This window comes from Struthio camelus, chromosome 1 (genome assembly GCF_040807025.1).
Source record: "Struthio camelus isolate bStrCam1 chromosome 1, bStrCam1.hap1, whole genome shotgun sequence".
Lineage (NCBI taxonomy): Eukaryota > Metazoa > Chordata > Aves > Struthioniformes > Struthionidae > Struthio > Struthio camelus.
The window spans coordinates 100,334,376-100,357,679 of NC_090942.1; the positions used below are offsets into that span (position 1 = coordinate 100,334,376).

Consider the following 23,304-nt stretch of genomic DNA (forward strand, 5'->3'; position numbering starts at 1 on the left):
GGCACTTACTTCAAGCTCTCGCTGTTGTTGAGTGGTGTGCGTGCGCAGGGTCTGGCTGACCTCAGCAGTCCCATGAGCTCCAGGAGGGCCCCGGGGCGGGGGCGGGTGTCTGGGCCTTTTCTCCAACCAGAGGGGCAGGACCTGGAGAGCATCGGCAGCCAGTCAGAAAGGAGCCTGACGACATGGTGCTGCCTGCCTGCTTAGCATGAGAAACCTTCCAGAACTTCATTTCACACCTGGGGCCTGGTAACAAACCTGCCCCAATGAATCTTAGGGGGGCCTTTTCAACGCTGGTATAGGACAAAACTCTAGCGTTCAAGCTCAGTGTGTTGCACATGGGAAGGAAAAATCCCTGCTCACAACCTGATGAAGAACAGGACAACAGGGAAGGGAAGAACACCAGAACTTTTGGTGTGGAGCGGAGGAATTAGGACAATTTCAGGTGTCTGTTCATAGTTTTACAGGAAACTGGCCACTGAGCTCGGAACAAGCCAACAGGTTTGTCTGCACAGTGCAAATACAGCAGCACACAAGACTGTCTCACAGGCTTGCCAAGCAGACAACTACATAAGCCCCCAGAAGCAGTAACCTCAAAACTATAGGTACACTGTAATGGATATGAGTCGCTACTAAAACATCAGGACAGAAATATATGGTAATGGCGGTAATAGATGAGGCCTCCTGAAGGAAAATAAGTAAGTGGCTAGGGTCAATGCAACAAAAGGCAAAGCAACAGGGTAATTTCCTGCTGATTTTGCGTTCTCCAGGCTGCCCTGCATTCTAGGATTTTAACACAGCTACGCCTACTACACTTCAATAACTAGCAGCTGTTCAGTTCCTTAGCTGGTGGTTAAATTCTTAACAGATTGGCTATCAGTAAAACAACTATCCGCACCTGATCCTCTATATCTTAGCCATGACTCGGCAGCAGACACCCAGCAATACAGCTATTTAGGCAATATGGTGCATCTTTTCCTAGACAGAGAATTTTCATTCTGCCATATTCTGAAATACATATACAAACAAGTAACTCTAAATTATATTTGGATTATTACTTGAACGTTATGAGATGTTAACATAGGTTCTATCCATATTTGTATTAGCCGTAGAGACAAAGAATGAATACATGTAAATTTCTGTGGTTTTGGGGTTTTTTAGATAAATTTCTTCAAGGAACATCTAATATTCACCTAATATCCGCAGCTGCTGGCTGTTGCAGTTAAATCTGATTTACTTGAACTACCACATGTAGCTGGATACTTTCCTGTTGACTTCACATTTAAAACAGCCCATATGTATGTAATTATCTCAGCTAAGATTAGCAGTGACATATGAAATGAGATCATGACCTCCTGTGTTAGCCACATCTGTGCAAATGTTTTCTGGCTTTTCTTTTGACAAAAATGCATCTCCATCCAGGTGTCTGTGTTTCCAAGAACTGCCCAATGCAGTTTTGCGAAGAGACTTCTGCTCCAGGCAGAATAGCCCAACCTGTGAAGGCAGAGGGGACGCAGGAGTTACATAACTTTTCTGATTTACAGAACTAGATCTCCTGGAAGGTCTCTCTCTCCCTTCTAGGAAAGGGAAAGATCCTCAAACTGGCATAAGTCAATTTAGTCCAGTGCTGAGCAAGGCTGACTTCAGCCTTCCCTCATTTTGGCACTTACTCTACCAGGCAATAAGTGCGCTAACTTACTGCAAAGGGAGGGTAGGAAAGGAGATTTTTGCCTGGCTAGGGTATACCTGAGGTGGGTGAAAGCATCGCCTTGCCTCTGTCTTCAGATTTGGCTGGGGAGAGCAGAAGGATGATACAGGTAGGATCTCATTGGCCAAACCATCACCAAAAAGTGGTTTTCGGTAGGGCTGGAGTAATGAGGAGTACCCTGAAAAAATCTGAACAGAAGGAAAGTCCCAAGGTCCTCCTCAGCACACAGTCAGGCAAGTTGCCAAAAAATGAAAACCCCAAAACAAAAAACAAGCAAAAATACCCCTCTAAACCTTAGCTGTGTCTATGCTTCGCAGTATGCACACAAATTTAATAATAATTGTCTTTTCAAATAATCAGAGAATCAGAAACTAAGCTGGTTACTCATTATCAAATTATTTCAACGTTTATTTTTTAAATGGTTAGAGTAAACACATTGTCCTAGACACTCACAACTCTTCTTCAGATATCCTGAAATCCATACATTTTCCTCATTTATATGTTAAAAGAGACATTTCATGTATTAGAAGCAAGGCATTCACTTAGATCTAGTGATGAATTTCAGAAAGAAAAGGTAGAATACTGATGAATCATTATGAAATCTGGCTCCTTATTCAAAAAACAGTCATATCCTCTCTCAGGGCCCCCCCCCCCAAATGTTTTCCTGTTCTCATGTTTCACCTATCCTAGTGCCCATGTTCCCATCTCCTCTTCTATATAGAGACCCAGCTCCCTTCACCATCTTTTTTTTTTTTTTTTTTTTTTTTGTAGAACATTTAGTTCAGAAATGCCAAGACAGCTTGGGAAAAACATCAGCAGTCTTAACACAGATATAATCATAAAAAGGCTGGGAAATAGGGAAAAAGTAGAAACATACTGAACTTCTCATGCTTGCTCTCCTACACGTTCACGTCCACTGTTCTGGAATACCATTTTGTAGAAATTACCCCAAGTCTAATCCACAAAGGCTACAAAGGCTCAACTGTAACAGCATAACATAACTATACCTATACCACCGATGCCGCTTAAGCCTTTTATTCTTTTTAGCTAATCCTTCTCCTATCACCTGTACAATCAGACAATATAAATAAATAAAATGCAAGAATCTTTGTGCTGGAATGCCAGCACAAGTATTTCATTTAAAGATGTGATCTTTTTTCACATATTTTAGCCCATATAGATGTGTTGCAGGAGTTTATTGTATATTACCCATCCATGTACTTAGGAGTGAGCTGAGGGAAGAAAGTAACATCCTGTTGCTGCAAGTCATAATAAACAGATTATATTAATTCACAGTCATATTATTTCCACACATTTCCTTTACGAGAAGAAAAAGCAATCCCTCTTATAGTCCAAACCTACACTCAACCGCATCCAGAAGAACTTACATACATATACTACAGCTTATGTTAAGAGAGGCCAGCTCCAAAACCAGAACAGGAGCGAGAGTCCCCTCAGCTCAAGTTTGCACCATCCTAATACTTCCCCCCTCTCACTGAGATTCTCATTAGATTGATCAAGTAATCACTTGTATAGGTTAATCTTTGATGGCAATTTCTTTTTTCCTTTAGAGCTAGAAATTAAGTACAAATACAGATTGCAAGTGGTTCAGTAATGTCTACATAACAGATCTGAGGTTTCATTAATATTTGCATCTATCACAAGAACAGCAAGACTAGCACGAACCACAGAATACATTTAAGAGGCTGAACCTAATTCATTTCATTTCCTGAATTTAGATTCAATTAAAGAATCAAATAAAAACTTCATAAAGATAAAATATTCCACAAATTCAATTTCACTGATGTTGACATACAAGCTCTCTCTGTTATTATTCATCCAAATAGAGAAAAATCACACTCATTTCCAAGAATTTAAAAACATAAACAAAACAAACAGAACGGAACAAAGCGGTTGCATTTACTAAACAGAAAGAAACAGGATACGGAAATCAGATCGGACAGAAGACTTTCTGATAAAATTAGAGTTAACAATTTAAAAGATTACCAGTGTGTGCTATGAGGTAGTTTCAATTTTCCTATGTGCAGTGTCTTTCTAATCCCCAGTCACTGTACCTTGAAGTGATCCATTCTACAGTGCAATCATAGCTACAAATGGCTGGGTTTGCTGCATGCCTCCTGCACAGTGCTGGGTCCCAGGTTTCCCTAATTCGAAATGCATCAGCAACAGCAGCAGGAAAGCAGTTTTTTTTCATTGGAGTTTTATATTTATTATAGGCCAGAATAAGAATAAGTTCAGCAACCGAAGCCAGCAGTGGTGAGAAGGCAATATTCCTGGACCACATCCTTTCACCCTGCCTCTGCTCTGAGGAATCAATCATTTGGTCCTTCCAAAAATGGGTAAGGGAGGGAAGGGAGGAGTGAAATTGCAAGAAAATAAGAGCTCAACTCACCAAAAGTGCAAAATCTTGGAGCCAGAAGCTGTGATGGGAACGTGCTGTGATCACACCCTTCAAAGTAGTCCTTAGACAGGTATAGGGCTCCATCCATGTGCTATTTCCGCTGCTATCTCAGGAGTGTTTATTCAAACATTTGCTCTCTCCTCGTTATGTACATGCTTTTTTACATTTATAGGAGCTTAAAAGGTGCTAACGGCTACCACCGAGAATGGATCTGGATCCCAAGAACAGTCAAAGCTACCCTTTACTGGCCTTAGAGGCAGTCTTTAGCTCCAACATAGGAAGCAATCAAAGCTCTTGTAGCTTCAGAGAGGGGATACCCCCATCTGCAGTCCTAAGCAGAGCTAAATTCAACAAACTAATACCAATCCACCTAGTTCCTGTTGCAGCACAATAGGTATTTAAATGGTAAAAAGTAGCTTTACCATCATAAAAAATGTGCAGAGTTGGCATTTAAACTCACAGTTTAAACCTAAACGTTTTAAGCCTCCAAAACTATATGGAAAGTCTGAAGGCTGAACCAGCAGAAGCACCTGGAGCAGTGCTTGTTGAAGCTCTAACCCAGCCTCAACATAGCAGTAGGTACCGAAAGAACATCTTAAACATTTGCATTTATCCAATCAGCACAATTCAACTCAAAATTCAAAGACCAACTGAGAGAAAAAAGTTTTCTTCTTGAGATTTGTGAATAAAAATCAGGCCAGATAGCATGAGCCTGCTCAACTCTAGGAGGATATGGTGACCAAAACCAAATAGTTCAACTTCGTTGCTATAAATAACACTGCCTTTGTTGTAATAACTTGGTTTTAAGTGTAAAACACATTTACATAAACTTACAGGAGGAAAAGTATCCAAATGCATTTAAAGGTATTATTAACTAATAAATACTTCTCAAATATTTTAATACACTCTCTTTTGCTCATGACTTGTGTCATGATCTAGCTGGATGTAAAATAGAAAGTCAGCATAAAAATGCATTATTCACCAATCCCAGTAAAATAGATCCACTTGGAATATGAGGCATGGCTATTTGTTGCTAGCTGAACATTTGGAAAAGACAAGACGAAAGAAGGAGTAAATGTGGCATCATAAGACAGCAAAGATATCAATATTTCTAAGTGGGAAAAAAAGCCTGTTTTCACCATCTGAAAGAGAATTTTTATGTGAAGATGTCACAAAAAGCACACCCAGTTTGTATTACTGATGCTCATCCAAACAGGAAAGAAACTGAATTTTGGCTAATTCATTTGGATCCAAAAGCCAACACAGCAGGAGAGAGACGGTAAGAGAAAAAGTGTCAGCTTTATTCTTGTGGAACCAATAAGGAAATTACTCCCAAGTCACTCATGCTGACCAAGCTTAAGAAAGAGCCAAAGGAAATTGCATTATAAGTGAAGATTTTCTGAAAAAAGAAACTAAAGCAACATCTAGACATTTCACATTGGGGGGGGGGGGGGCGAGGAGCACAGGTACAGCAATCTGCTTCTAACTGGAACAAAAAGATTTACTAGGACATATGAGAGATCCACACAGTTTTGGACACGTAGGAACTGACAGATGAGCTACAATTGGGTTTTAAAAAAAACTTTTAAACTAAATACATCACCTTTGAGAAAGAATTTAAAAGACTGCAGACCACTATGAAAGACAGCCTAAGTGAAGGAAGAATCAGATTAGTTAGATATTTAAGGTATGAACACAACACTTCCTTACTGTCTCTTGCTCTACAGAGGCCCAGCTGAGCAAGGTCCAGTTTCAGAAGAGTTCCCTGCTAGATTGTTGCATCAGGGTCTGACTCTGCCCCTTTAGGTTGCAGGCTTGAGATAGAAGTGATGCAAGGAACTATAGTGTTTATTCATTAATCAACCTACTTCTAATAATCTAATAAATCATATAAAACCACCGTTATCAATTTCACAGTTATATTATTTTGCTCACTATTAGCCACAACTACAAAGCTACTATTTGTCACTCTTCAATCCTACTAACTACACACAACTAAATATAAATCCATCACCCTTTTCTCCCAGTGCTACTTAACATTAAGGTGCAAGACGATCTTTCTTTGCTCTGTTCTCCCCCACCAGGTCTTTCCACCTGCTGGAAAGTCCAGTGGGTTTCCCCATATGTTCCCTCTGGCATCCAGGTGGCCTTGGGTCTGCAGGACAGCCTCACTTCTATCCATAGGAATCTGCACTGCTGTTGGAAAATCTGCCCTCCTTTGTTCTTTACCTGACTTTATATCATATTTTCCTTTTTTCCATTCCTGTTCCCACCTTTCTACTGCCCTTGTGCCCGCCTTTCTCCACCCAATTTCCTCCCAAATGAACAACTGATTCCTAATCACATTTTTTTCTGTTGGTCCCAATTCTGCTACATCCATACCCAAATTCAGTCTTTCTAATACCATTATCAAGGCAATTTCAGCCTTATCTGGTCTCGTTGATATGGTTAAAGGTGGCCAGGCAAGGTTCTCTCCCCAAAAGATCCTCCAAACAGTTATCCAGTCCACGCTGGCTACATTTACCTTATGGGCCCTCTGAGACAAATCATTCTACTTTATCTTTGATGCTGCTACCTGGTTCAGTTAAGTATAAGCACTTTCTTATCTTCTACAGAGGCAGGCCACATACAACAGCAACATGCTTTTCACACTTGTTTTCATTCTCATACAGCATCCCGCTCTTAGTTGCTGGATTACAAAGCATTGCCCTTGACGCGTTCCTTAGTTTCCCGTCTATTAGTTTCCTGCAGAGGCCTTAGCTACGAGCCTTGGTATTCCAGCAGGACCTCTTGCTCACCTCGGTTAACTCACGGCAATCTGAATGAGGACATCATCCGCTGGGGGCACAGCCAAATAAGCCGTTTGTGAAACACACAAAAAGGCAGCCCAGCTCTCATGCTGGAGCAGAGCTTAGCAGAGAGAGTGAACCGAAGTCAACTGAAAAAGTTGAAATTCAAAGACTGTTTTTTGTCCCCCTTTCTCCTCCACCCAGGAAAGTTGTCAGAGCATTTTCAACTACTCCGGGTATGCGTTTGTGGCAAAGCACAGCCCTGTGCAGAGACAGCATAAGAAGCCAATTACACCAGTGCCCGAAGTAAACTGCAGACCCAGAGCTAACTAGGATGAGCAGAGAGCTATGCTTGCCCAGATGCACTTCTTCCTGAAGTGGGCCTGAGCTAGTGTGAGTCAGCGTGCTTGATGGGGGAGGGAGGGGGATTTGTCCCATATGCACGTATCTAGGGGAGGGGGAAACTCTAGGTATAAGGTAAAATATTGCAGTTAACATTAACAGGATTTTGACAGTAGACAGTAAAATTTATTAGCCACAAACATAAAGCAATCATCACAAACATACCCTTCTGATCTGTAATCATTCTTGACAGCAGGTGGAATTGTGTTGTTTGAATTAACAGTCCATCTTCCCTCACTTCAGACATCATTTCCTTCCTGTACAGTCCCAGCATCTGGAGAGCAATGCAGCATTAATAGGCTTCTTTTCCCCTCACCGATGCTGAATAGCTTGTGATTAATCATGCTGCCACTGGATCCTACTCTGATGAGAAAAGTAAGCTAAGTATTATTTATATTCCTAAATATATTAGGCATTTACTATCTGGCTTTAACAGCTATCTAGCTGATGCACAGAATTTGTGTGACACTAGTTTGTATTAAGGCAAGGTAAAATGACAACTATTTAATATGTGGAGACCTACTAGCTATTTCTAAGCCTCTGCTGAAAGTATCCAGCTCCACAAAAAATTACAATGATTTTCTCTTTTTTCTCTAAAATCTGTCCTCAGTAAAAGCCTGACCTCCATTACCATTCCAGATAAGACTACTTTGGAAGTTGTTTCTTGCATATAATTACCCTGTTCATAATGTGCTGTTGACACTGTTTATTGCAACATTTTCTAATAAAAAGGTTCAACTTTTAGAAATGTTTGGATTTTTTTTCAGCATTGAACTGGACTGCAATCCATGCCCATTTGGCCATTTTTTACACTCCTATATTCTGCAAAACACAGCTTTGTACTACACTGAGCTCAGGGCCCATTGGGCTGGGACATCTGCCCTCTTGAGTAATCATCTCAAGCAGCAACAACAACCTAATAGATTTTTCCAATATAAAAGTTTTATCTCATTGATTACAGGCAAAGGTTCCCTCCCCCCCATCACTATTTTATTTGCAATTAAACAATTTGATACTCTTCCGTCTGTTTGTTGACCAAGTTCCAGTGTACTCTCCTACAGTATTTAGCAATTTTCTAAAAGCACTGTATCATGTTCAGAACCTCACGAGGAATTCAGTGGCTATAATTTTATTACCAATTTTTCTTATTGAAAGCAGAACATCAGACTGCAGCTAATCTATTCTGTTGACACAACAAGCTTCAAACTCCTGGCTTGCTCTTTCCTAATCAGAAGGCTAATCAAATTTTACTTGTTAATATGATTTGATTATTAACCTGCCCAGGAAGGAACCATCTTATCTTGAGTTATTAAAGCCAGGACCCTCCTCGGTCCACCGCATAAATCTAGACCCTGGCAGATGGTACAGATCTGCCGTTACGTTCTGCTGGGGTGTGGTTTTGTCACCTCTTAAAAAAAATGGGCAAAACCAACCACGAATGAACAAAAAAACAAGCAAATACTACGCTCACGGAAATACAAGGGCACTTCCATAGATGACACACTGGTCTCAGGCAGGGCTGGGCTATACTTAGCATCTCCCACATCAGTTCACTGTCTGAAGGAGCGCCAGGTCTGCCTCACATGTATCTGCCAGCAAGAGGCATATGTTGGATCAAATCCTTGCTCCTCCAACCTCCCTCCCCCACAAGGCAGAGTTACTGCAGCTTCCTCTCTGTGGCTGGCAGCTATTACTTTACTGCCAGCTGCACTGATCTTTGCTTTCCTGCCTCTCCCTCCACTATCACAATGATAAAGCTGAGGTGCGTTTGAGGGTGAGCAGTCCGCTGCTTCGCACGACAGCATGAGCGTGCCCTGCCTGTGGGTACTTCATCTGGCTGACATGAGGTGGCTGGGGGCCAGGGACCTGAAGGGAACCTCGCGAAGACATAGCCTCTGCAAGGAAGATGGGAGAAAATGCTGCAGACACATCAGAGGCTAAAGGGGTGCAGATGACAAAAAGAGAGGGTAGGGGAAAAACGCATTTCAGAGAAAAGCTGAGGAGGAGGGAAGGGAGAGGGGAGAGCAGAACAGACATACATGCACGTTCATGGCTGGAATGAAAAATAAGCATGGTAAAAGAGGAAACAACACAGGACAGGGAAGGAGGTTGAGCAAACAGTAGCAACCATGGGAAAGATGTTGAAATAATATTGAGAAAGGAGATAATGTTCTTCAAGGGAAAAAAAAGAAATGACAGAGGGAAGACAAAAATAAAAAAAAGACATAGTTTAGCCCCAATAAGTGATGAACATTCTCAATGCTTTCTTGTTTTGTATCCAGTTTTAATATTTTTTGGACACTGAAAAGATTACTAGATTTGTGCGGGCAGAGAAGCACCAGAATAAAAAGAAAAGGAGAGGGATATCTGGAATAGGGAAAAAAAATTACTTAGTGAATTTTAACTTGTGCTCCTTACTTCTATTGGGAGGCATTCAGAATGGATGAGGTGACTTTTTAGCACTCATGCTACTACTTGGATATTGAGGGGAAAAGGGCTCTGAATACTCGCAAAATGTGCATTTCTTCGGAGCACAATCCCTCAGAAAGAGGGAGCAGAGACTAGAGTGAGTTAACTTATAACATGTTCCCTCCCCCATGTAGCACCAAAGAAGGTAAGCCTTCAGTGCAAATTACTTGTTTTTAAATTGTTGTTGAAAAGAGAATGAGTAAACGAATCCATCTGACGATAGATGGGTGTCACCATAGATAGTCCAGGAAACAAAGTATTACAAAATCATTCTAATTACTGCAGATCTTAGTGGATTTAAAGGATTTGAGGGTCATCTATCAAAATTAAAGCATGCTGTGATTACAGAACCGCATTAGGATAGGATACATCTTGCATTACAATGGAGATTTCCAAAATTAAAAACAACATACAGGGGAAAAATGTCATTCCTTTGAGCTTCTGCTGAAATCTTAGACAACTTGTAATTAATATGCATGCACAATGACTTGCAACTTAGTGGGTAATATCACTGTCATGTCCCCTTCTTTAAAACTTGGTAATTTTAATGCCATTTTTATTAGTATGATTAATGCAAACCACTTGGTGTGGATGGGAAGGAACAGAAGCAAATCAAAGTTAGCAGTCTGCCTCATTTAAATTCAGATTGGTAGGAAAGTATATTGCTCTCTGGCCTGAGATATCAAATGGGAAAAAAACCCTCAGATAAATTGAACAGTTACTTACCAAAGAGGATTGGATGCTGTCACCCATTTATTGGAGTTTGTTCAACTGTACTTTGGGACATAATAGTACCTTCTGCAAAATGCCAAGGTAATGGATAAGGATTTCAAAGGAATATTAATAAAAGATAACACTGTCCAGGCTGTAAATGAGTTTTAGATTGACCAATACCCATCCAAGAGTGAGCTGGGAAAGTCAGAGGGGTAGCTTAATCCGCATTACTTTGATTTAGGCTTAGCAAACTCACAAAATATCAACTAAACTGGGGGCCACCATTTATGAAAAATAAACCCTTTTCAATAATTTGAGATCCTGTTTTTGAAAAATATGTGATGCTGCAACTCAAGCTCAGGAAGAAATGGAGATGGAAGTTGCTGGCATCTCTGAGAGTCAAGCCCATGGTGTCTTGGATCAAAATCTTGTAGATTTTTTCCACTTGGCGAGAATATTGAACAGCACTAGAACAAGGGTAATCCGAATGTGGGCTGCAAGTCCACGTGCAGATTGCTATGATAATCAAAATTCACCCTGCACTCCTGCTCCAAGTAGCCTCTTTTTCCGTGGACATCTCAGGAACCCAGAGAGGAGTCAATCGTGGTGTTCTGCCAGCCTCAGAAGCGTCTCTCAAGACCCCCCGACTCCTCTCGCCTCTGCTGCTTGCCATGGCACAGGGTTGGTGTAGATGTCTTGCGCATTGAAGAAATGCTGCAGAAAGTCTCATTTGTCTTGCATTTACTACATATTTGCAGAACCACTGCTATGCATGCAGAGCCAGCCCTATATTTCCAGAATAGTTTTATTTCAGGGTTTGCTAGATACATGCAGTAAATCCTCCACATTCAAGATATTTCATGTCTTCCTGTGCACACAGAAAGAACAAATGGACTGAATGTGCAGAGGGATTTTTCAGAGAAGCACGGGGCAGGCTGTGCAGACACAAGGGTCTGGCCTGTGCAGACATGTTCAGCTCAGCACATCAGGAAGAGCCTTCAGTGAAGGACACAGTTGGTCCTGTTATTTTATAGGACTTCTGGTCAAACAACTCTGAAACCAAGTGGGAAATCACCATCCACGTATCCTAGTAATTCTGAAATCTGATGGAAGGATCTTCACAGACAGAAAGCTGAAAGAACAGAATGATACCACTGCTGAAATGATAGTCCAACCTGGGTGCTAGGGAGGATTAGAGCTCCTGCATGAGTACCGAGTCTAATGACCCCAAACAATCAAGGTCTGGAAAGAATAGGCCTTTTGGTAAGATTAATTGCACTGGACAATCTGTATTTTGGTGCTAAAACACCTTTAAAACAGCTGTGCTGTTCATCCACTTACGAACCGGTTCCTAGCCTCTTTTGTGGTTGTTGTTTCTTCTTTTATTAATGAGAACAACCACAGGTAGGAAGACCCTTCTGCCTGCCTTCCCCCTTCTCCTTCCTCCTACTTGGCCATCTTTTGTCTGATCTCTATCTCGGAAAGCCTCCCTCCAACTAGTTGTTGTTTTCCTGATATCAGGTGAAGCAAAAAAATCAGTCTTTCAGCCAAAGCAGCTTTTGCCTATCAGAATTCCCTTCAAAGCTCTTCAAAGGCCTATAAATCTCTCCCCCTAACTTTATACATATGCCACAATTTTATCCTCTATCTTCACTGCTGCTGCAATTCTCCCTCCTTCCCGTCTTCAATTGTGCTTTAACTGGTTATTGACTCCTGTTTGTTTGTGGTTTCATGGCCACAGATTTGGATAGTAACAAGACTTTCAGTCTTCCTCAAGCATGTGATTGGCATAGGTAACTAGGCAAAGAGAGTAGGAAAGTTTCTGAAATCTTGTATGGTGTGGAGCCACACACTGCTGAAAAAAGATCCCAATTACTGAGGGTGCAGATAATACAAATGTTGTCAGGAATGGCAGCATTCAGGGTGTATACAGCACCTTCGGCAGCAGAGAGACAGAAACCAAGGCAGCTGCAGAGTCAATCTCCCATTACAGAATATTTAAAAAAGATTAGACTGTCAACTCTTCATTCCCAGGGTGGAGTGAAAACACCAAATCCCCTGCAGCCGAACAATGTACAAGATTATTTTAAAAAATAAATGAAAATAGTGCAGATGTCCCAGGAAAAAGTTGGCATTCCATTAAATAAACCTTTCACACAGCAGAAAACCAGCTGAAATTTTACCCTGTTGAGCAGCAACCAGGAAGACATTACCAGGCAGAAACTGGGTCATTTGAACGCACACAAGCATATCACCTTCCATTATAAGATGTAAAACTTGATAAGAGGTGGATGAAAAAGAACTAAAAAGAACTTTCTTACTTTCCCAGTTTATAAAATGAGTCTCTCCTCTTTAACATCACTTCTTTGTATTATCGCGACCTGCTAGGTCTAACACTGTGAGGCCGCTTTTCATACACCTAGTACCGCGGGCTCCTGTCTGCAGTGAAACTACATGTCGCTAACACAGTCACAGTGGAGAAAAATCACCAAGCCAGCAGATGAGTCATTTGTATTCCTTGTCTGAGCTCAAGAAAACGGTCAGCCCTTTAACCTTCCTGGATATCACACTTATTACAACCCACAAGGCACACTAATATCTGTATTCTCACTTAAAAACTGACATATCTACTTTAACCACAGTGGGCTAAGATCACAAGCTAAAATCTGCTCCTTCAGATGGCACACCACAGCGCCCCGTCCCCATTTTGCTGCAACTTTGGTTCATACCAGGGAACAGCAGGGTAAGCACAGGATCTGGAGCAAGGCATAAAATGGGAATCCTTGCACAGCCAGCAATCGCACTTTCCTCAACTTTATAGCCTCCCTTCAAGTAACAGAAACAGGACATCTTAGGCTGATACAAGCAGTCATGCTGGTGATGCCTCAAACAGTAACCTTCATTTGGAGTCAACACAAAACAGTGATTGCCTCATCCACTGCAGCTGTACAGCCCACACTTTTGGCAGGTACACCACTGCTCAGATCTCACCCCAAGCCACAGCAAGCCTGCTTCTTTCTTCCTGAGGCTCCCCTAAGAGTCTGTTGAACTTAATTTGAGAGACCCCACATGATCACAACCTGAGATGCCTGCAATCAAGACATTTTGTCAATTAATAAGTAGTTGTTCAACGTCAGTGAGAACACTGAAAAGGTGACAGCACTATACAGGTATACACACATGTATTTATACGTATATATGTCAACGGCCTCAGTATGAGATAAGTATGATTCTATCAGCCAAACATTAAAAAGATATAAGCCACTGACACATTTAAAAGCTTAAGGTTCTCTACTTTATATAGATATTTGACAATCCAGTCAAGAAACGATTGCCAATCCTTCTCCTGAGAAAACCGAGTGCCTGAAGAACAGCAGCACTTAGTTGTCTCGCCAGGAAGCCAGGTACTTTAGGATGGCACAAACAACTGACAAACCGTTGTTTGCGAACTGCTTCTAATGGGATGACAGTAACTCATTGCGAAAGGAAGAAGGAGCAATAAGGAAGCAAAGCATTATTGTCACTGCATGTTCCCGGGCAATGACAATTGTAAAGGAGGAGAAAGATCATATTGTGACACGATAGGATCTTGAAGAGACAGACACAAGATCTCCTTTGCTTAATGAGCAAAGAAAAATCATGAGGGAAACTCAGAGAACATGTAAGATGAACCAAGAGGAAAACGTAAGGCATAACACTGAAGAAGTTGAGGGGAGACAACTAGCAGAACACTAGCCTAAGCAGTGGAGAGAGCTGTAAGACTTTATTTCAAAACGTGTATCACTGAGGATGGGACTGGAAGAGACAGTGGAGACTCTGAGAAAGATTCTAAAGGTTTATAAAGGTAAGAAGAGTTTCTCCACTAATGAATTTCAAGTGCCTGCAAGTTAGATCTAGCTGCATTCCACAAACATCTGCAAAGATTTCTCAACACTCTACAAATTTTTCCTGTTACAGTTGCTGATATGCAGAAAACAGCACCCAGCTATTCCTTTGCACGTACTCCCCAATTTGTCTATTTTCCCATCTTTTCCCCTGTCTCATTCTTGTCTTATACTAATAATATATTAAAATAGGTCCCTTCCTCACGCTAGAGAGAAAATTATTAGGAGAGGACCTGGCTTTTTATTCTGTATTCTCCATTTGTCCAGTGTCTACTTCAAGAGAGTCTTGTGTCATCACTATAATAACAGCCTTTGTCATGGAGCAGATAAATGGCAAGAATGGTACCAACGTATCTTTCATTTCTATGTTTTCTCTAACCTCTCCAAGATGAGAAAAAACAAGCTAAAACCACTGTTTTGAAGTGCCAGCATTCTGATAGTTCCTTTCTCATGGAGCTTCAGGTTTTCTAGAAAAAAAAATCTCTGCAGTTAGACTACCAATATTGAGGCAATAGAAATTTGGTTGAAGAAAGGCCAAAGTGGAATGAGAAGCACAAGTTTGTTCCACTGTAGATAGGAGAAAGCTTGACATAAACAAGATATATAGGTTAAATAAATAGAATACAAGTCTGTTCTAAAGGCTTTGGGCCCAGATCATCAGCCTTCAATTATCTGTCATTGCAAGTCATGGGGTCTTTGGCATATGCACCTTAACTTTACTTTTAAAAAAAATCTATTTTTAAATCAATAGAGGAGAGGCTTCATGGACTTTAGTATTTTGATAGAAGCTTAAGGAACAAAAATTTACAGTAGATCTGGAGTCCCAAGTGCCTAACAAGGCTTATTTGGAAAAATTAAACTTTCTTAACCACACGACAGATTGGTTTGGATCTGCTCTTATATGCAACTTTCTTCCAGCTATACGGCCGTTTTTCATTGTGGAGTCTCAAAGGGCTAGTACTTGAAAGTGGATAAACAAACTGGCACCAAGATAAACAGATACAGATATAGAATCAATTTATACAATCATGCATACAGTGATAGAATGACAATGACCATATAAAGCCATGGGGATAAATATTACAATTACAGGAAAGGTGATTTTGGTTTCTAATAAAAAGTGTAAATTGAAGGTTAGAAGTACTAAGACAAAGGCGTTCAGCTACTTATGACTGCACAGAAAGTCAGGCAGATATATTTTTCTTCGTTTCAACACAGGTTATGGGGGTATCGTCTACGAGGGAACATTTGCTTCTGATATACCTGCAAAACTATATTCCTGTATGGGACAGATACTGACAATTATTTCTCTTTTCTTTTAGCCACCATTTAATACCTCATCAAATAAGATGTTTTTACCTCCTCTCCCTCTGAGTAGTCTCTCTTTCTCCTTATGTTTTGACACTATTCACATGCAGAAGGTCATGCTTGTCCCATTCAGCTCTAGTCTCCTGTTACTCCTTATACCACAACAAATGCTTCACAAGAAACTTTTTATGCACACCACTGACTTTTTTTTCCAGAACAGTGGGAGCATAGACAAGACTGCAGCTTGCATTACAAACGGAAATTCTAGAGAAAAGGGAAGAGAACCTATTAACAATAACAACAATTAAAAACCTTAAAAAAAAAAAAACAAAAAGGGAGAAAGAATAGTTAGGGGAGAAAAAACAAACTGTAGATGGCCACATGATTAGAAGTTATGTCCCTCAGCCCACACGAAATTTAGTTTTCCAGCACAGGGAGAAAAATGTCATTACTTTCATCTGCCTTTTGAACTCTTCATCACTTCTCCTACTGAACCTGTGGTGATGGTTTCACTTTTCCTTTAAACTTGTCAAATTTTTGTCATGCAAAATGATCCAAAATCACCAGCAAGAGAGCTCGGACAAACAGTGCAGCAGATCCTGTAATGCTTCGCTGCATCATTTCTAGTCTGGCCTATCTCCCACTGATCACAGTGCAACTGCAGAAAGGTCACACCTTTAGACAGAACATGGAATAGGTGTTTTGCAGCTTTCAGTAGGTCTTCTGCAGCATCAGGTACAAAACAGACCTCCATTTTCAGAAGTGCAAATAAAAATAAATGTTACATTTACGTTGTATATTTAAATTCCAATTATCATATAATTAAACTACAATTATGTTTCTCAATAAATAATCCGCTCTTACTGTATAAACAGAAGATCGGTAAAATGACTGAATAGCTTATCATCTTTTCGGAGTTTTTAATGACTGCAACTGTTTCTCACAATCATAAACCACCTTCATGTGCCTCTTACTGCTTGCTGCAGGGACACCATTTTACACCTAAACGATGCTCCCCCTTTATGTATGTAACTCCTCATAGTACAGCTCCCTGAAATGGCTTTCAAAGCTTTTCGAAAACTGAATGCATCAACTTTTGAGGACCCACTGCCCCCAATCTTCCACAAAAAGAAAAGGTCCCCCCTTCCTGTCGGGAAGGGGAAGAGGCAGATCCTTCAGAAACCATTAATTTTATTCAGCAGAGTTTAAGGATGACAAAATTCAAGCTAAACAATTGAAAATATCTGTCACCCCTCCCTCCCCCAAACCTGCACAATCAAATAACGCGTCTTTAGCTTTATCTGATATTTTTAGTTTCAGTCTCAAATTCCAATTTCTCTCTAAGCTCAAAGGCAAGTCCTAGCAAGATTTCCTCCTGTCAGAAGATGGCTTTGTAAAACTGATCCCTTGCTTTGAATATAGCCCAATTCCCTGGTGCAAACACAGAATGCAAAGAAGTGCCAAAGTCTTAAGGACTTTCCCCTTCTTTCTTTTTCTCTAATCCAAGAAAGTCCACTGTCATTGCAGCTTTAAATTAGCTGACATGCAGCCCAGAGACTAGGCAAGCATTTCTAAGCTTATTATAAGCTGTTTTTTCCTGGAGTCTCTCTCTCTCTACATTTTATTCAGTGGACATGTAAATGAAGCATTGTCCAGTTTGTTCCCTACTTTCTTACACAAATACAGAAGGAGCGCTCTCCTTCACACATTCTTAAATGAGCCTGCTGGCCTAGCTCACAGATTTCTGCTGTGTTTGTGTGTGTGTGTGTGTGTGTGTGTGTGTGTGTGTGTGTGTGTGTGTGTGCATTCAAACTGACTGAAATATACATAAATCATGTTTCTTCAGCAATAATACTCACACAAGCTTTGCTAGTACCACAGAAAATAGCTTATTCTCAACAGTTCAGAGGGCACCATTACAGTGTTACTCTGGGAATAAATATGTTTAAGACCTAATAACAAAACAATCAAAAACAGCTGCTGCACAAGTAATTTTTCAGGGGCACAAACAATTTTAGGTGCTCAAACTGAGACACCTTAAAACATGCCAGATGATTAGGAAGTCACTTTTGAACTGTATCACCCGAAACTGAGGTATCAAAACTGCTCCCCACATAACTGCATTATGTTTGTACAATAATAATTTTCAGCATGCAGTTGGCCTTCTGGCTGTATGAATTAACAGCAGTGATAGGTACAAAGCATAACCGCAGCATGACTGCTCTGTAATTGAAAATTAATTGCCACCACTGCATTGAAAAGTGAAACCCAGATTTCAATTCTAAGAAAAAAAATAACTTCCATTTGAAAGAATAACCTCTTGCAAGTTCGGTATGGAGGAAGAATGAATGTGTAACTGCACTGCAGTGCTGGCATTCAGAATAGTATAAGGAATAACCCTTAATATTGTGGGAATTATACGCCTGGATAAGGCTTAAATTGATATTCCTATAATGCACAATTTCAGCCCCAGATGAAATGCATCAGCTGTGACTCGCATATATTACAAGCCTTCCAAAGTCTTAAGAGAAGGTCCTGTGCTGTAGTAAGGTCTCAGCATTTTCCAGATTTAATAGCTTCTCCAAAGTGAGCTGTGATACAAAATTGTTGAATGACAAATGTGGGATTTTTTGCTTAATCATTCATTTGCAAGATTTGGTGAACTCCAGTAGGCCTTTCTCAGTATCAGTTTAGAACTCACTTAATTTTATGAATATTTTCTAATCTTAAGAGTTGTTATCTAAACATACTTATCATATTAAGAATAAAAGGCCCATTCTTTCTGTCTGAGACTTTCATTTAAAGCAGCATTAAATAGGATTATTAAGCCATAACATCTACCATTTGCATTTTTAGCTAATGATGTTATTTACATTTCTCATTTATTTTTGGTGAAAGAATGTTCATAGAATAGACCATTTTCTTTCTTTTTTTTTTCCCCCTTAGGATTATTTACTTCATCTGTCTTCATTTTCTTCCTTTGCAGGTGCCTGTCACATCCTTCCTTCCCCATTTCCTCTAATAAACCTTTTTACCCTGTTGTCATTGACTAACTATAGCAATGTCTTCTTCAAATACCGTATCTGTCAAACAAGCCTCAGTAAGTTGGTATCATTTTAGCAACTGTACAAAAAGCAGAAGTTTTCTTAGGTTGTTGATTAACCAAAAAGGAAAAATAGAGAACATGCGGATCCCTCAAAGCCACGGTGCAATATATACCTTGAGAAATTAAAAACAAACAAACAAAAAAAACCCATCAGCTTCTTTCCTTACTTTAAAAGTGTGTGCAATAGCTTCCAAAAACTGAAAATTGATGATAAAACCCTTCCACCCTAAGAAAGATTCTCTACAAGTCAGTGCTTCCCCTGAAATCCTCTTTTATCCCACAAAAACACGTTACTAACAAGTCGGTCAGTCACCCTTCACATGTCTCATTCAACTATCTCGGCAGACTTCGCTACAGTCTTCAAAGGGAGAAGACCAGGCAGTCTAAAAAGGCATGGGTATTACTGTATTGGCGGGATCTCAAATACAACGATGATACACAACAACATAAGGTCCCCAAAAGAGTAGATCATTGAAAAATAGATATCAGCTCACCACCCAAGAAAATCAATCCACATTGCAAAGACAGTTTGTACATCAACAGAAACTCTACATATTCATATTAGCTGTTAGTCCACAGTGCTGTACTGATCATTTGCAAGAAGAAATTAAATAAAGGAAAAGTCTTCACCGACAACAAGTCGTAGCTCACCAAGGACATACTAACAGCAGCACTGAATCAGATCAAAGGCCCACCTAGCCTAGTATCCCAAATGACAAAAGGTTAAGGAAGAGCTTATAAAAACAGAATACAAAAATAAAGATGCATCCATAGCACACAGTCTCAGCACTCTGCAGGGTTTCTCTGAATTATCCCTCACACTGTACATTCATTTTTTTTTATTTACTGTGAAAGAATACCCCTTTCCTGAGAAGCCTTTTTCCTGTAGTCCTTAAAGCGGTATTTCCTTATAGTAGATTGCTGCAGACTTTCTCCTGCACAGATTATTCTCCACAGCTGGGGGGTCCCTCCCTATCAAGCAGGCTCCTTTGCTCCAGCAGGTGTGTTTAGATGACCTGAAAGAACTACCTCTTTGTCCCTTGAGCAGAAAATTAACCTTTTCACGGCCTGTGCACCTCATCACAGGAACCTTGTTTCCTTCACAAAGCAAATTATATCACCGCTAAATAAGCATGGGAATAACTTGGGTTTCAGGATACGTTGAATTTCACAGCTTCCAGAGTACATTATGCCTCAACAATAGCACCACAGGTGAATGCAGCAAGTTTCACAACCATAAAAAGAGAAAAACATACCCATATCATCTTTGAACGAAGCCACAGACAAATTCAATTTGGTCTCAGCCAGGCCCTTAGTAACTGCTGTGGGATGTGGTTTAAAAGGAACCAAATGATGGCAGATTCACAGCCTGCAGTGGTGCTCTGGTTGGCCAGTATCTCATATGATTGAAACAAAGCATAGATACAATGAAGACTCTGCCTTTCCTAATAATCTTGGAAACTGTTTAGTCAGCAACAGCAACACGTCAAAGGAAAGGGTGCCAGTGCCTGAGGACGAATCTGTTTAACTCCCAAGCCAGCTTTGTTTATTGTTAACGGTCTTCTTGCTATAACTAAACCACAAAAAAGATAGAAAAGCCTCGAAAAGCCTGGAAAATACTACACGTTAAACCACTGGCAAAAGCTGTTGCCAAGAGAACTGACGGAGCAGCTTGCCACAGCTGTGCCAGAGATCACAATGAAGGGGCTGTGAAGAAAAGTATTGTGAGAATGAGCAATAACATAGTGAGGTGATTAACTCAATGGAGTGGGTCACACACGAGCGATGCACACAGGCAGATAACGCCCTTTCCAAATGACTATGCTGAGCCCCAAGCAGGGCGAGTCAGATTTCCCCCACTTCAGTGCACTGTAGTACACTCCAACTCAGAGATTTCTTCCTCCGCTCCCACTCTGAAACCTATAAAGACTACAAGCCTTTGGACTTCTTTTCCTTTTGCTTTTTGCTGTCTGCTCCAGACTTCTGCATGTCTTCTCTCACCCAATACACTCCATGCTGTCCTCCAGGCATTTCCCCTTCACCTGCATTCCCTTCGCCCTTCTGCCCACTACACTACTCCTGCTCCCCCAGAAGAAATCATGGTTCTAACATGATGCTTGTTGTTTACAAACACTTTGTTGTTTATTCAGCTCATACATTCTCAACCCTTCCTGCACCATGCAGCTCTTGTCCCTGGAGTTTCTCCTCAGGGTGGGTAGTCTACTTTTTTGCATGGGATTTAACGCAAACATTCCCATTTCTGTTAAGATTACGAGTAGTCTGTAATATACATGAAAACATGGAATACCTCTCACCACTGCTCAGGCAGCAGCATGCATGAACAGGAACCTTCTATCTACAGTCATGCTCGCAAACATTGGTTCATCTAAGTGCTACAAAAGTATAATCATTGCAAAAAGCCTAACGTGCAAGGTTACCTGACAAACAGATAGCAAAGGTCTCTTGGGGGCCATTGGTAGAATTATCCAGTTTTTACCTTTTCCACAGGAGCATTTTTCAAGTCACGTGATAGTCATTTCTTTGAAATCATAGTCAAGCTTTTATCCTGACCCCTCACAGTAAGCACTCACCTTCATCTGCAGGTGACTTCCCAACTTCATCGACACTTCTTGGAAAACGTATTTCAGTGTTCTCCCCTCACCCTGCACCTCGCTCCCAGTAATAGGAGTAACCAAACATAATTGTGACCATCCAGGCTACAAACCACATTTGCTGGGAACACGTATTCTTAACACTCTTTTTGAGACACAAGCCATCTCAAACACAAGGACTGCTGTTGGGAGAGGACGTCTTTATTGGTTTCTTTTCACATCTCAGAAACATATTAGGGATCTGTCGAAATAAGCAGTGGATTTCATCCCTTTCCCTGACAAACTTACAACCTAAATTCATCATGAAACACAAGAGCATATTTCCAGGCAGAGAAGGGAACAGAAAAAATTGCCAGTGATAACAACAAAAAAAGATAACAGGCTTTCTCATAGAATTCTGAACCCATTTTGGATGGCTGTATTCACAGGGGCCCTTCAAATATAGCATGGAAAATCTCCATAGACAAGACTAGCAGAACGCTGTAAGCATAGCAGGCACTGTGGAAGCAAGTGGAGATGGAGACTGTGAAGTGTCTGTTAACAGTTATGAAGACGAAGGATGTGCTTGCTAGCTGATGTCAGTGTTGAAGAGCATTGGGGTAGGGGAAAGGGAAGAAAAATAGTCTTAGAGGGAGACAAGGAGAATGTAAACAAGCGATGTCCATTGCGAGAGGAAGGCAGGGCTGAACCTGGCCCCAGCTGGGATGTGGGTGAAGAGAATAATTTGAATTACAGTGTGTAAGTGTAGATAATAAAGAACATACTAGCGATAACAGCCATAGTGAAGAATACAGAGAATTAAAAAACTGAAAGAAGGGTTCAAGAACTGTACTTTGATCATATTGAATTGGTAATGAAGACGCAAACTTTAAGAGGAAACAGGTGAAAGTCATGATGTTCATACAATTTAATAGCTCCAGAGAACTATGCCAGCTGCTAGTTCAAAGTATTCCTGAAGAGCTGATGATGTAGACTTACTTACCTTTGTACAGATTTCGAAAATCAGTGATACTCCAATAGTAAATTATATATTAAAAAGTGAGCTCTCCTTACTGCCTTATGGAGATCAATGCTATTAGGAAACATTTATTTTTCGCAGTGCCCTTCTCTTCATTATACAGTTCAAGAGAAAAAAGTGAGCTATTCTGGGGTAAGCACATGCACCTCCCCAGCTATCCAGGGAGAAAACCTGGCTCTTTGAAATTAACATGGATGACTGTAGCAGCCTGGTTACTCTGCACATTCAGTTCAGCTATCCAAAAGGAGCAGATGTTTTCCAAAGGTAAATGCATGGCCTAGTTCTAAACTCTACAGCCTGGCATTAACTGGCATGCTCCCTCTTCCATGCTTCACCAGATTAGCATGTGCATATAGCCCTCACAAATCAAGATGAGCTTTAAAAACAGTGTGCTTGCACGTAAATCCTCATGAGGTGTTTGGCTGTTTTGCTAGCATCAAAAAAACATTCTGAGCTACCTCACGCTTCCCTATGCTGCTAAGGTCCTGGCATCCAGCTGCACAATAACTTGTCTTTAGAAGAAGTTCTTGGAGAAGGACACAATAATCCAAGACTGGTGTAATCCTACCAAATACTGTTTCATCCGAAATAGACATCCAGGCAGTTTTCAAAACAGCTCGCAGTCAAGCCCTTGAAAACATCACAGCAATTGGAACAGCTAAATCGTGTCTGCCCACAGGAGAGAAGGCTTGTATTGCTGGGAGAAAATTATCTTCCTCTATGCAGTTATCTGGTCCTCTCCCATCTTGCTGCTTATCATGGCAGTTACTGCAGTGAAAAAAAAAGGAAGCAGTTTTTTTCAATTGCGTATTAATGTAGTTAGATTGGCTGGTTCCTACATGCATCAAGACAGATGCGGGTAGCTTTACAGCCAG

The 23,304-nt window shown here is 40.7% G+C and overlaps 1 long non-coding RNA gene across 1 annotated transcript; it reads right to left on the reverse strand.

The window, feature by feature from the left end:
• Window positions 1–31: 31 nt before the first annotated feature.
• On the reverse strand, window positions 32–4,509 carry LOC138061012 (uncharacterized). The gene is made up of 4 exons (XR_011134569.1): window positions 4,119–4,509; window positions 1,744–1,893; window positions 1,350–1,491; window positions 32–141 (listed from the first exon to the last, which is right to left on the reverse strand). It is a non-coding gene; the product is annotated as an uncharacterized lncRNA (long non-coding RNA).
• Window positions 4,510–23,304: the final 18,795 nt, after the last annotated feature.